At 37.2% G+C, this 15,899-nt stretch overlaps 1 long non-coding RNA gene across 1 annotated transcript; it reads right to left on the bottom strand.

Annotated features, from left to right (window-relative positions):
* Positions 1–45: 45 nt before the first annotated feature.
* On the bottom strand, positions 46–2,316 carry LOC145008074 (uncharacterized). The gene is made up of 8 exons (XR_013663253.1): positions 1,819–2,316; positions 1,523–1,567; positions 1,151–1,419; positions 973–1,050; positions 817–876; positions 608–649; positions 234–327; positions 46–147 (listed from the first exon to the last, which is right to left on the bottom strand). It is a non-coding gene; the product is annotated as an uncharacterized LOC145008074 (long non-coding RNA).
* Positions 2,317–15,899: the final 13,583 nt, after the last annotated feature.

The following is a 15,899-nucleotide window of genomic DNA, read 5'->3' as shown; positions in this document are numbered from 1 at the left end:
TTAATCGTCATTATAATATTTATATTATATGCTCGAAAAGGATATTGCCCATGTGGCTATGGAAGGAGATTCACTCCCCCATGACATGCTTCCAAGAACAGAAGGAGATTCTGATAACCAAAATGTTCCTCCTTCTAATAACTCCACCTTTTTTATAAAAGAAAATATGAGAGAAAAAATTTAATAATAATAAACAAAAGTAGAGATATTAAGCAATTATGTGAAAGTAGTACCCAAAGTATTTTTTTTCCTTGTCATAGAAAATGGTGCAATACTAATCTGAAACATCTTTGGATCCTTTTCTTGAAATCCCAAATTGCTCATACCCTTGTATGTTTAACAACAATTTATGAGTGCAAATTTGTAAAAAGTTAGGGCTTAATGGAAAAAGTGCCATTTCTCTGGCTTTCTCTAATAAGCAAACACCACACTATCACAATCAATTTGGAAAAATCATAGTTAAAAGATTAGAGATTAGATTGATTAAGAATTTTAAGCTATAAATGGGGATTGATTTCAACTATATGCAAAAACTGCAGAATTTAAAAATTTGTATAAATATCAAATTAAGATAAAACAGTAATCAAAATGTAACTGGAAGTATTACCTCGCAAGCATTGTTGAAGATACTCCAATTGAGATTTCACACCTACGAATTCAAAAAGAAACAATTTCAAAAAATTCGTAGAAACAAACCCCATTTCGAAATCAAAAATCAATCAAGACCAACATAATCAATCATATTTCAAAATCGAACGAATCAAGAACATGTATTTTAAAGATCTGCAACATACATAAACAAACGAAGGAGCTCACCTTGTCAATAGTCCAATATCTTCCCCAAACTTTTCCTGATTTTAAGATTTGTTTGACCATCTACATTTGCAGTATGATACATAAAAGAATAAAAGAGATAAAGTTAGTAAATTATGGTTTCATGTATCATACAACATAAAGTTGATATTAAGAGACCTTGGTTTAACAGACACCATCAATTTTTATACTTTCAGGGAGTAGCAAATAAACTGGAATGAAGGTGTCATGCTTGACCTGAAACAACATAAAAATTAAATTTGCATCGACTCTAATAATAAATGTGAGAAAAATATGATTTGTAAGTATCATAAAGAACCATTCCAAGGGGGCTCACTCTGTGAAGAAGGAACGACACCATTAATGTGGGATAACACTACTTTCGTTGACCTTTGAGACCCTAATACACAATCTTAACTGGTTCTAATTTCTCCCAATTTATTATTGTCTTTCAAGGAACAGGCCTGGTTCAAGCATTTCATCAAGCAGCTGGGGTGCATAGTGAAACTCTCTTTTAAATCTTAATATCTTTTAAATCTTAATATCAAGTGGTTGGGGTATAATCGATCTTCTTCATGGGTGACTTGGACATACGGATCACATTCCCTACACAAATAAAGACAAAACAAAATATAGAAAAGTCAAAAAAATTCACCAGGAATACGAACAACAAAATCAGATGAAAAGAATTTGATGACAATATGTAAACCTGAGTTGGTACATGGAACGAATTTGATAAAAGGGTGCACGCCACCTATGTTTCAGAAAATAGGAATTACAAAACATATATAAATCCGTTCACGAAAATAGTCCATTTTAAGTTAGAAACAGTAATTAGGGAGAAGTTGTAAATGAACCGAGAGAAAATTAGATAGATGCACTTGTTATTCTTCAACATCATGTTACATAATTAGGGTTAGGGAGATGTACATGTTTAAATTCATGAATAGAAATATGTAGATAGTTAGATACATACGTTAATCAATATGAAGGTAGTAGACTTACTAATAGTGACTGTGTCTCCCCGGTAGTGCCATTAGTGGTTCCTATTGATTGAATCTGTGTGAGAATAATCTAACCTGACATCGATCAAAACAAAAGAGTTAGCCTGAGTGACAACGGTCTGTATTTATGTGTGGTGGTCGTCCTCTACATCTTCTGCAAGTGGGAGTTGGTCACCAATTGAGAGAATTTAGAATTTTAGGGTTTTAATTGGCTGGGAGAGGAGATGCGTTTATATAACATGTATCTCGTATGTATGAACACCCATTAGCAATGAAGAAAGAGAAACGGTGGTGGTACGCACGGTGTAACTAAGTGGTGTTAGGGTTTTTTTTTACTGAAAGAGGAAGAAAAATCGTTAAGTAGAAAGAGAAATGGGATGATTTCTGCGAAGGAGAAGAAGAACCGATATAGGGGAAGGGGGCCAAGAACCGAAAGATTTTTTCCGTGATCTCAGACTTCTTCACAACTATCAGCAGACTAAATAACCAGGTCAAACCCGCATAACAAGTTGATATGCATTGATTGCTTGTATTCCATTCTTCGTGATTTATATTAGGACTTAGGAAATATTATTATTTTATTGATGGCTACTTGTACCATTAGTTTAAAGGTTTAAACGTCTTAAAAAAATAATATTATTATATTCAATGTATTTTTAAAAATAGTTAAATATCCTTTATAAGATAGTATATATATATATATATATATATATATATATATATATATATATATATATATATATATATATATATAAAGGGTCTATCTCTCTCTCACAAACATACTCTCCAGATCATCAGCCTTCGTGCCTTCTGCCTTATGCCTTCATCTACACCAGTCAAAACATAGAACCATTCGAGCTTCCTTCCATCCCTCATACACTACTACGTATCAATCTATCAATCGGATTCCAACACTCTTTCACATAAATCCAAACATCTCCTCTCCATTCCTTCTCACACCTTACTCATCGTCATTCTCAATTAGGGGTGTGCAAAAAAACTGCAAAACCGAAAAGAACGAGCTGACCCGACCAATCCGAAACTGAAAAAATTGAAACCAAAATAAACCGAAATAGAAAAAAAAACCAAAACTGAAAAAAAAAAACCGACTATCTACTGGTCGGTTTTGGTTTGGATATTTCGGTATCCGCGGATGCCCAAACCGAACCGTTTATATATATATATATATATATATTTCAAATATTATTTTCATTGATTTTGAAGGATTATTTCAAGAGTGAAGGATCGATGCAAAAAATAAATAAATAAATAGATAGTGTTATTGTTATAGTCACAAAACATAATCTACCCTAATAAATGAAAATGATTTTGCCACATGTGATTCTCTCATCAAATTAGCCACATGTAATTTTGTTATAATTTTGAGATATATATTTATTTTCCACTTGTCATTGCTTCAATTTTCATTTTCAATCTATCATTAATTTAGTTTCCATAAATTAAACATACCATACTGACTATTAATTTTAAATTTTAAATTTTAAATTCAATTTCAAATAAATTTACAGTTTAAACCTTTATGTTTAACATTTTATTATAATTAACTCGATTAGTACACTAAACACATAATTTTAATTAGTTTATTTTTTGCATTTTTTTTCACATAATTTTCACTTATTTCAATGTCAAATTCAAATAAAATTTCTATTTAATCGTTCGTATTTAACATTTTGTTTTAATTAACCCGTATAATATACGGGTTTCACAACTAGTAAAATATTAAAGTTCTTGTATGTAATTTTTTTAGTCCATGTATGTAATTTATTTGCATGGATAGGTTGATTGACAAAGAATAAAACGTATCTCAAGAAGCATGATACGGCCATAAGCAATTCCCAATTTGCACTTCTACATTCATCATGTTTTATTGTTATTTGTTTATAATTATTATACAAATTATAATGAATGTTATTTGAACGTCACCATATTTTTTGAGTTTATGATTTATTTATTTTTAGAAAGAAATGTTTGAAATATAGTTATAGTGTTGATTGGATTTGACATTTATATGTAGCGGGTATCCATGAACCAAACAATGGTTATCTGTCTACTCTGGTTTGGTTCGGTTCGGTTCGATTTTTGCCAATTCGGTTTGATTTCGGGTAGTGGCGTAGTCCACATGAGAGACCCACCCCATGGTCATGGTTCACAATTTTTACTATATGAGTCGAACCGATCCATGAACACCCCTGTTCTTAATAACCCTATTTCACTCGTTTTTGTGTTTCATTCACTGTGGATGGGTTTTTATATTGTAATTAGGGATCGCAAGATTAGATAATATATATTGGATTGTGAAGCTTTATGTCTGGAAACAATTATGGGTACGTGTGCTTGAAAGGAATTTCAGAAAATGAGTATGCAGAGAAAGAATCAAAAAGATCATCTAAACGTTTCCTCTGTTATTCAAGAAGGGATGAAGTTACTACTAGCCTTATTTCAAAGGGTAACAAAGAAAACACAGCAAGTTCAGGATAAACACCATGGGATGAAGGGAGAGAAAGAATAGAAGAGTAGACTCATTTGAGAAATTAGACCCATTAATAGCATACTTATTTGAGAAATTAGACTCATTAATAGCTTTTGATGAATCTTTACAAGCTTTTTTTTGAAAGTTTTTCTTGTAGCGCCTTGCTTAATCCCTTTCCCTATCACGATTTCTCTAGGTTATATTTTTTATCATCGGTTGTTGCCAAATGTAATGGAAGGAAGTAGGACGGACATAGATGAGGATGACGACATCATCGAGGTGCATGTACCGGTGGACAACCCACTTTGTATATGAATCTACCATTGTAGACTTTTGAATTGAAGTATCGATACTCAAGTTTATGTGTTTTTTATTTTCAGTATCTATTTGTGAAGTATGTATGGTTTGATTTGGAAAAGAACAAGATGGGATAAAAAAGACGATGTGACGAGAGAGAGAGAGAGAGAGAGAGAGAGAGAACCCTTTGTATATTAAAGACAAAACTTCAAAAATGGTCCCTATGGTTTTCAGAAATATCAAGTTTAGTCCCTAACTTCAAAAAACCTCACAGATGGTCCCTATGGTTTCAAAACTTTTAACATTTGGTCCTTCCGTCTCACTCTGTTAGCATTTCACCGTTAATTCATTTTTTAATTTTATATTGCAGGGGTAATTTCGTCATTTCAGTTGTAACCTTCTCTCTTTAAAAGAAATTGCATGTCCGATTTTTGGGTAAACCCTTTACCTTTATCAGTCGTCATCTATATTCTCCCTTCCACTGTTGCTAGACCGTTGCACCCTTCACGACATCCAATCGCTTCTGATTCAAAGATGGTGACTTGCAGATGTGGGAATGAAGCAATGAAGATCACTTTATGGACGGATCGTAACCCTGGAAGATAATTTTGGAGCTGTACAAGATGTGGGTTCATTCGATGGTCTGATCCTCCTATGTGTGCAGGGCATTGGTGGTGATTCCAGGTTTGATAAGATTAATGAACCGATTGGAAGAGAGGGCTGCCATTGCAAGTGCAGAATTGTGGAACTACCAGCTGATGTTGTTTTGTTCATGGGTGTTTTTTTTGGTATTATTTTAATCTCTAAGTATCTTGTGAAGGTTTGGATGGTAATGGAGTTTTGGTTTTGGTTTGTAACCATTGCAGGGTTTTTTTTAATCGAATAGGGGTTTTTTCTTTCAGTTTATGTATGGGGTTTTGGAATTGGTGTTGTTGTATTTGGTTTATGTATCAGATTAATGTGTAATGGAGTGGTAATGATAATGGTAATGGAATGTATTTTGTAATAGTTGATTGTTCAATTTCTTGAATGTTTTTGAAATGCAATTGTTAAGTGTATTGTAAATGCTACCTACAACTGATCGAACAAATCATCGATCCTCGGCAATGGGTAACGGTTCTTGACCGTCAACTTGTTCAACTCGGGGTAATCAATGCACATCCGGTGTGAACCATCCTTTTTCTTGACAAAAACGATAGGTGCTCCCCACGGCGAGCTGCTCGGCCGAATAAACCCCTTCCCCAGCAGCTCCTGAAGTTGCGAGGATAAGTCCTGCATCACTGGAGGCGCAAGGCGATAGGGCGCCTTGGCGATAGGCGCAACCCCCGGAACCAAATCGATACGGAACTCTACCTGCCTTTTGGGAGGCACACCCGGTAACTCCTTCGGAAATACATCCGGGAACTCACGCACTATCGGAACCTCATCAACTAACCTTGGTCTCTCTGAATCAACCCTCGTATCCATCACATACGCCACAAACCCTTTACAACCCTGTTGTAGACCCTGTCTCGCTCTAGCGGCCGAACAAAATGCCGACCCAGAACGTGTACCCTCGCTGTACACCGTAAGAACTCCCCCACTAGGGTCTCGTATGGTCACTAGCTGTCGCTCGCAGTCGATAACCGCCCCAAATATGCTTAACCAGTCCATGCCCATGATGACACAGACATCTCCCATCGCGATAAGAACTAAGTCAATCGGAAACTCCACTCCGAAAATCTCGAGTACACAACCTCGAATCACCTCTGTGGCATACACCGCTCTCTCATCAGCTATGGAAACTCTCAGAGGTCGACTCAACGCCTATCGACTAATACTGATATGCTGGCTAAAAGCCAAAGATACAAAAGACCGACTCGCACCCGAGTCAAATAACACTAAGGCAGGTACATAACTCACAAGGAAAGTACCTACGCATATCATAATATAAGCACAATATCTCGACATAAAAATAAATATATGAAAGAATACATACCAGCCACGACATCGGGCGCTGTGCGGACCTCTTCCGCGGTCAACTGGAAGGCTCTCCCTCGTGCCTTCGGTGTCTCGGCCTTTGCGGGCCGACTGTCTGTAGCTCTCACTGCAGCAGGGGCAGATCCCTGAGATGCTCCCTGTGCTGTCCCTAGCAACTGTGGACACTCTGCCTTCCGGTGTCCGGTCTGGTTGCAGTGAAAACATACTGCAAACCCCTTGGGGCAATCCTTGGCCAAATGCCCCTCCTTGCCATATTTGTAGCAAGACCTTGCTCTGCACACCCCGTCGTGGCTCTTGTTGCACTTGCCACAAGTACGGCCCCTCTGGCTCCCAAATCTTGAATCAGCGGGCTTGGCCCGCTTGGCTGCTGGCTGAGACTGTGTCGGTCGCCGATCTCTCCCCTGAGACTCAGCCTCCTCCCTAGCTTGGGTCTCCATCTCTATCTCCCATCTCCCTCTTCCGGGCATTTACCTAAAGCTCAGTAAATTTCCGGTACGTCGAGTTTGCCACGAAATCTTGTATATCCCTCCTCAACACACTCAAATATTGGCTCATACGTGCCTGCTTGGAGGACACGTGCTCTGGGCAGAACATCGCCCTCTCATGGAACATCCGAGTAATCACTGTAACAGACTCGGTACCCTGTTTGAGGGTCAGAAACTCCTGTGCCAATCGCTCTCTCTCCACCTGGGGAACGTACTCATCTCGGAACATAGCAGTGAACCTCTCTCAGGTCACTGCAGTAAGCTCAGCAGGCGTATAGTGTGTTGTCATAAACTTCCACCGGTCCTTCGCTCCCAAGCGAAGCTGGTTCAACGCGAACCGGACTCTCAAATGCTCTGGAGATGAGCAAGTAAAGAAACACCCTCTATGTATGATATCCACCTCATCGCTGCAATCGGGTCCTGGGTCCCATCAAACTCTGGTGGTTTTGTGTTGCTGAACTCTCGGAACAACAACGCATCACCACCCTGCGGCCTAGTCGCAACTATAGCTGCAGTGGCCGCAACAACAACAGCCTCAGAAAGAGCAATGTATCTCTCGTCAAATGTCTCAATCAGTGTGGTCTTGATAGACCCGAACATCTTTGGTATCTCTGCCCTGATGGCCACAACCACCTCCTCATGGATAATCCTACGGATCTCCACATCACTCGTACCGCTACTCTCTGGTGTGTGGCGTGTCCCAACCATGATCTCTCTCTGAAATACAACATAAGAATATTAGGGACTCGCTCGAGTATACTCACACTCGATAACTCCACCCTACTTGTTCCTTAGTACTCTAAGGATTCTTACTTGGACCGCGCACTGACCCGGTGTCTTCAGTAGTACGGGCCCAATACTACCGTCCACACTGCCTCAGCATTCATCCCAAGTCCTCATCCCAGAGTCCCAAATCCTAAGTACTCTACTCTCTCTAATCATGTGCTACTCACTAGCAGATCTCTCATAAGCTCCTTGCTGCTATCTAAACATTCTCAAGCATCTCTAGCAGCAAAAATCCTAGACTAAGGCATCATATATCAGGCCACTCTAGTCCTAATAAGAATACCTAGTCTACTCTAGCATGCATTAACATAATTCATCATATATCATAGCATAATATATCTCATAACACTTATTGCAAGGGTATTTTAGGAAATCACCGTTCGGGCGTTGGCTGATCGTACACACGACTCTGCTCTGGTTGTCTCAAAACTCTTTTTACTCTTTTAAAAATTGTTTTATTATCAAAAAAATTTCTCAAATCCTCAGTTTGAGTTCAGATACGCCCGAAGATGCATCCGAATCCCTCAAACCAAGGCTCTGATACCAACTTGTAACGCCGTAAAAATTAAAACAATTTTTCACTTTTTAAAACCATATAATGTGACAATCGTCAATCTTGAGTCAAGCCAAGTCATCAAGTCAAGCCGGTCAACTCTATTAAACCTTGTGTATTAGGGTTTGTGTTATGTTCATACAGTGTAACTTGCTATATTAATGGGAAAACATCACTTGAGAAAAGTCTTGTGTTAAAAATTTCCTAAACCCTAGTTCTAATCAATGAACTAGAACGATAAAACAATGTTGCATGCTCATCGGGAGTGTGTAAGATCCTTAAACAAGGCTTAACAGGGTTCACGAACCATACATTTCGATACCGGATACTCACAACTATCCCACATGAAATCTCTCTCAATCGTTTCCACACTATCTCTCTCTATGTCAAACCTCTCCCAAATCCCTCTAAGTATGCGAAATCTCTCTCAAATATCTCTCTGTATTAGAAATCTCTCCAAGAATGTCAAATCTCTCCCAAAACCCTCTTATGAGAGGCGAATGTCCTTAGGAACCGAAAGTACTGTTCACCCGACCGAAAGTGAGAGGACCGAACCCGAGCCAGGAGGAACCGAACCCAAGAAAAGGAGGAACCGAAGGTACTGTTCACCCGACCGAAACCTCCTGAGCCGAACCGAAACCTCCTGAGCCGAACCGAAAGTACTGTTCACCAAACGAACCGAAGGTACTGTTCACTACAGTACGTTCGGTTCTAACATTCTCGCCTCTTATCCCGAACCGAACCCCAATGACCCTTCGGACCGAACCCTCGCCCCTCGCTCTCGCGTCTGACTCGCCCCTTTCGTTTCCCTCTGTTCGCTTCCGGCTACAGTCCTCAGCGTGGACCGGGTCTCGGCCTAGGGACCGAACTTCGGCCTAGGACCGAGAGGTCTCGCTGGGAACTCATTTTCTCCCGGTTTTCGCGTAGTTTTGCGTTTAAGGCCCGTTTTTAATTATTTTAACGTGGGAATTTCACCCAAAATCATATTTTAACATAATAAACCCTAAATATTCACAATTTAATCATATTTTCATAAAAATATTTATTTAAATAATGAAAGCAAGTGGGAAGAGTACAAAGAGGTGGAGTGTTGACTTTGCTTTACCTTCTAACACAAGCAACCACTCCCACACCCACTCTATGACCAGCCACACCCCCCACCTTACCTAGGTCACATCAATATCTTTTCCACTCAATTATCCCTCTTTCCCACGTTTTTGAGGGCTGAATATTCATCCTCTCTCCTCACTTCTCTCATTTGCTCTCATTTCACAAGAAGATCAAACTCTTTCCTCTCTCACTTTCTCTCTCTAGAAATTCGAGATTCAAGGGCTGATCTTGAGTTTTTCCTCCACATTTGGTAAGCATAATCCATTCTCTTTATGATTATCTCAATTATTTCCACTCAAATCATGGATATCTTACACAAACTCTCTCATAATTGTGTTAGATCTTCGAATCTTCAAGTGATTCTTCAAGTGTTCTTGGGTTGAACACTTATCTTCTTCAACACTTACCAACTGAAATCACTTAAGGTGAGTTCATACCCCTACATTTTCATGTTTTCTCAAGTTTTCAGGGGGGGGGGGATACAAGTTAAAACACTAAGAACATAATTAAATTTTTCTAACAGCCTTCATCAGAAAAGTTCAACTCCATTCACGGACTGTTTTGGGCATTTTAAACATTTTTGTTTTCAAAACTGTACAAGGTGAAAATAGTTCAAGTTTGTAGCTTTAAAATGACTACTTGCACATCTCCATACGATTTTTCTACAATTTATGGTGATTTTTACAAAACTGCCTATCATTTCAAACAACAATCCGGACCAGTCTGTGATTATGGACATTTTCACCCAAGTTGGAGGTCATTAAAAATCGTGATAAAAATTATGAGTAAACTAGACACATTTTGTGAACTCTCAAAATTTACGGATCTAGTTTTCGACTTCGTATGATTTTTCTGTGATTCTTACAAAACTGGGCAGAATTGCTAAAGTTAGCCAACAGCATGTAAATATCATAACACTTTGTAATATGTTGAGCAAAGTGTATAATCATAAGTTCTAATATTTGAATGTGTTTCCTTGTTAGTTTATCATTGTGAACTGAAACTAAGTTATTCATATTAAATATTGTTCATTCATTTAGAACACGTACTATGTAACTATAAAAAGTATAGTTGGATAAATTCACAACACTAATACATTTCCATAAAAAGAATTCATACATATTATATACATTTTAGATAAACTATAATAGGTATAGTTTATGATACATCACTCAACACACTCGTACAAAAAGGGTACATTCATACAAGAAAGATTTATATCCACACACATTTCACGTGAACTTGTTAACCTATGTTGTGAGACTCTCTCTCCCCGTACGTCCGAGTGCGGGATATAATTCCTGGTAGTTATAATCAAAATCTCCTTGAGGGAGAACGTGATACTTGTATATAGATCTATATTGGGTTTGACACCCCACACCTTGCTGCTAGCTACAGTGGGACCTGCAGGTCTACGGGTGACAAATGTCATTTCATTTTCGCGACGCCTGAGAAACGTTGTGGCAGGTTCACATAGTCACAGTATGATTATAGCGACTCACCTAGGGAGATAACAATTCATAAAGTTTACGGGGTTTCATAAAACCGAAGTAGGTTTTTGATTGATAAAGAAATTTACTTTCCACATCATTTTAAACTCACGACGTTTCTACTAAGAAATGATGATCTCTTATACATTTTTAGTCTTTGGTTATAAGGCTACATTTTTCGGATTTCAAGGAAAATATCGGATTTTTCTGACACAAACGCGACATTTACATGTGATAGACTTCTACTAAGTTTATTAATAAAAGCTTATGAACTCACCAACCTTTGTGTTGACACTTTTCAAACAACTCGTATTCTCAGGAAAACACTAAACATGTAATCAAGTGCTTTTGAGGATGGGACGTTAAGACGTCAAACTTTTCATATTTTGACAACATATTGTAATTGATTTTGAAACATGTAATTCATACAAGTGATGTAACTTCTTCAATTATATATATGTTGGTTGTGTTTGCTTAAATTACTATTGAAATTGTGGTTATGATACTATACATGAAGTCCTCCACCCCCGGACGTTTCCGCCATCCTTGGTTTGGGGGTGTGACATATAGATTCATTCATCATCACTTTCAAGAAAACAATGTATCAACATTATCTCATTACAAATCCCAAGATCAAATCATAATAAACTCCGCGGGTGTGTGTACAGATCATGTCGGCGCCTTCTCGCGATCATCGCTGGTACCTGAAACACATAAAACATAACACTGTAAGCATAAATGCTTAGTGAGTTCCCCAAAATACCACTCTAACACATATTAGCCACTCAAGGCTATAACTCTGTTGACCCTCTGGTCAGTGTGTCTCAGTGGGACCCTCCAGTCCCAACTCTCTATGGGCCCTCTGGCCCTAACTCTATGGACCCAAAGGTCCTAACTCTATGGACCCACTGGTCCTAATTCTGATAACTCTGAATCATGCATATCATATATCACAATAAATCTCAACACATATATAACATATAAATACACTGGCACATAACTCTAAAATACACTATCACATAACTCTGTTACCACTCTAGGTAAAGTATAGTGAGAAGACTCACCTCAGATGTCTCGGTAAATCTCTGACTCGGTAGAAATATGGTCTAGCCTCCGCCTAATCACATAAAGTAAATACTCTCATAAATATAACTCTCGATACTAGACTCAACCCTCTCTTGGCACCCTCAGAAGGGTAAAAGACCATTTTACCCCTCTCTTGACTCAAAGACCCCATTGTTGACCAAACCCTAAAAGTTAACAAAAGTCAACGGTCAAACTTTGACCCGACTTGTCGAGTGCACTTGGGCGACTCGGCGAGTCTACACGTGTCCACTATCTCTCTAGTCTCGCTTGACACATCGAGCCTTTCCCCTGCTCGACGAGTTACACCTAGCATGAATCGCGGGGCCACCTCGACTCAACTCGTCGAGTCCCATTATGAACTCGGCGAGTTCTGCCTTGAACTCCAGTCCTCTATTTCCCTCTGACTCACCGAGTCATTCCCCCAACTTGGCAATTTACCAACTGAATGATTCACGGGAAACCCTAACCCTACTCGTCGAGTCTGTTCTTGGGACTCGACGAGTTCATGCCATGCTCAACAGAAATGACCTTCTGAGGCCAGATCTGTTCCTCTAACCTATAGATCTGACCTCCTTGAGCAAAATAATCATGTAAAGTTTAGATCTTGATGCCCATGCAAAGACCTAATGGCTCTATTTGAAGAAATGGCCTCAATATGCCACTGTAAGCTCATATCTCTCAATGTCACCCATAAAGATCAAGGAGTTAAGGTCTCTGGACCTCTTTGGATCCAGATTCGAAGCCTCAACACAAGAAGGGACCAATTTCTCCATAATTCATACTCTAAAGTGGCTAGAAACCCTAACTCTCAAAGATTAACACCAAAACTGAAGAAGGATCGAATATATACCTCAATACGAAGTCCCTAGGCTCTGAGATCCACATAATAGCACCCTCTTCAGTTCCCTTTTGCCTTGGTCACCTTCTTCTTGCAAAAACACCCACACAAGGATAAAAAATGGCCTTTTCTTCCTCACAAACGCTCTAGATCGCTTAGGGTTTCACTCAGGGGTCTGGTAGCCGCAAATGGTGGCTATAACCCCTTTAAATAAGTCTCTAACCTCGGGAATTAGGGCTTCATTAAACAACGCAGACTCGCCGAGTCCGATCATTAACCCGGATAGAATTTGTGACACTACTCGGCGAGTCTAAGCATCAACTCGTTGGGTCCCTCCAAAATCTCCAAAATAAATGAATAAATAAGGTACCTGGAAATCCGAATGTTACATACACTTTTTCCATTTATAGAACCTTTGAAATTCTGGGATGTTACACTGTTGTTGTTGCTGCTTGCTTCCTATTCATCGTCTTGGCCCCTTTTTCCACCCACTCCACACCCAAGCCACCAGTCCTTGGGGCGGTGTTCACGCATCCCTTGGGCTGCCACGTATGCCTACACGCGTGAGTTGATCCCCCACTCCGGATAGCCTTACAAAGGATATGTGGTCGTGGTCTTTTTGAAGCGTGGGATATTGCAACACCAAACGAGGAAGAAGGATTGTCGGCTGAAGAATGTATTGTCGTGTGCGACATGGTGTTTTGGAAACGTCAGATCTCTCTCTCCCCCCCTCTCTCTCTCTGTATGTATATATATATATATATATATATATATATATATATATATATATATATATATATATATATATAGGGCAAAGTGAATATACCCTTAAGGGTATATAAGCTTAGGTACCCAAACTCACCATATTACGTCGTTTTGTATCATATATACACGTCGTAATTGTCCAATGTTCTTCTAATTCAACTTCTAACTTGATTTAATTGCAAGATTTTTATAAATTTTACATTTATATTCTTGTTACATAATTTTCATTTTTAGTTATAATATATATAGCCTAGTAGGTGTTCGATATAAAGATGTGATGTAAGAGAAAGATAATAGTGAAATTTCAAAAATCTTGAAAATAAATCAAGTTAGGGGTTAAAACTTAAGTATATTATAATGAATATATATCAAACAAAACGACGTATTATGGTGAGCTTGGGTACCTAAGCTAATATACCCTTAAGGGTATATTCACTTTTACCATATATATATATATATATATATATATATATATATATATATATATATATATATATATATATATATATATATATATATATATATATATATATATATATATATATATATATATATACTCTAATAAATGAAGGTTTTTTTACCACATGTCTTCTTCTCCTTCATTTGGACACATGACATTTTCTAACATTTTTTAATTTTTTATTTTCCACTTACATTTTATTGTATTTTTCATTTTATTAAAAATTAAAATTCCATATTTAATATGTAAAGTAATATATATGTAAGGTATTTATTACAAAGGGTTTATAGGTATTTATTATAAAAGGTTTATATATGTAATGTATACAATACATTAAAGTCTCATTAATTTTAATAATTCAAAAGATTTCTTATTTTTCTTATAAATTCAAACTTTTGAAATTATTAAAATTTTATATTTAATTTTTTTAAAATAAACCCATGTAATACATGGGTCTTACACCTAATATATATATATATATATATATATATATATATATATATATATATATATATATATATATATATAACTTTAAATGGGGGGAATAATTGACCATTTACTATTAAAATCAGTGGACGGATAGAAAATCACCTCCCTTTTGAAATATATAGTACCACCAACATTTATGCTCTTGTATTGTATTTACTTTCCATTTGCTATGTTCCTTTAACATTATGTTGAATTTTAATAAAAAATAAAATATTTCTCAAAGTTTTTGGCTTCTTGAAATTTTAGGAAACTTATTTTTCATGTTTGCAATTAGTAATCCAAAACCGGAAATATGAGTATGAAATTTGAATATGAAAATATACTTTTTGATTAGAAAAAGTACTTTTGATAAGACATAAATTTATTTACAAATTGCTTGAAACCAATTTGAATAGTTTGTTTCCTAAAATCTTTAATAATCCAAAAAGTTGAGTGATTAAAAATGTACAAATAATATAGTTCATTGGTCAATTTAAAATCTTCCCTTAAAAATGTCATGTGAGCATGTTAAGGGTTATAGCCTGTTGAAGAGACTAAAATGAGACAATTTTGAACAGTTCATTACCAAAAAGTGGATAAAAATAACCATCGTAGACAACCTTGCCCCACCACACACCAGATACAACACTTGCTACCCTTGCAGGTTTGCCCCACTACAAATGTTCCACCAGGCACACAATGAACCCTCACATCCCTCCTATGCATTGCTGGAGAACTTTCACCTAATAAAACCCTTGCTATTAAGAAACGGACCCATTAGTACTGTCTGAAAATCCTATCTGGTGGTTTCTTGCTATGTTAATTTGCTACATTTTCTGGAATTCTAAACACGATCAAACCTACATCTTTTGTATTTGTGATGGAGAATTCTTCACGAATTGAATTAGACAACGCAAAAACACCATCTCTGAGATAACTCTCTTCCTTGCATGACATTCATAACATCAATCTTCCCAGCATCCAACACACTTTTTACTTCAATTTGAGTTCCAAAACCTCCCAACCCATCTTATCAACATGAACATATTTTATTTATGAAAGATATGGGGTCCAGTTAGGCGGTTACAGTCTTTTGCAATATATTTGTAAATTTGAAACTACAAGACTTTGGTAATTATTTTTTAAAACTACTATGCTTGAGTACAAAACTCCTGATCTTGCATCTTCTTTTTTCCTTGCTCTACATGTTATTTGTGTTTTCCTAACAACTGTGTTGGACTATAATATTGTGGTAGTTGGAGGCAGTTACACT

This window comes from Lactuca saligna, chromosome 8 (genome assembly GCF_052625555.1).
Source record: "Lactuca saligna cultivar CGN05327 chromosome 8, ASM5262555v1, whole genome shotgun sequence".
Taxonomy (NCBI): domain Eukaryota; kingdom Viridiplantae; phylum Streptophyta; class Magnoliopsida; order Asterales; family Asteraceae; genus Lactuca; species Lactuca saligna.
Note: the sequence above shows the minus strand (reverse complement) of the source record. Positions and strands in the feature narration are given on the sequence as shown.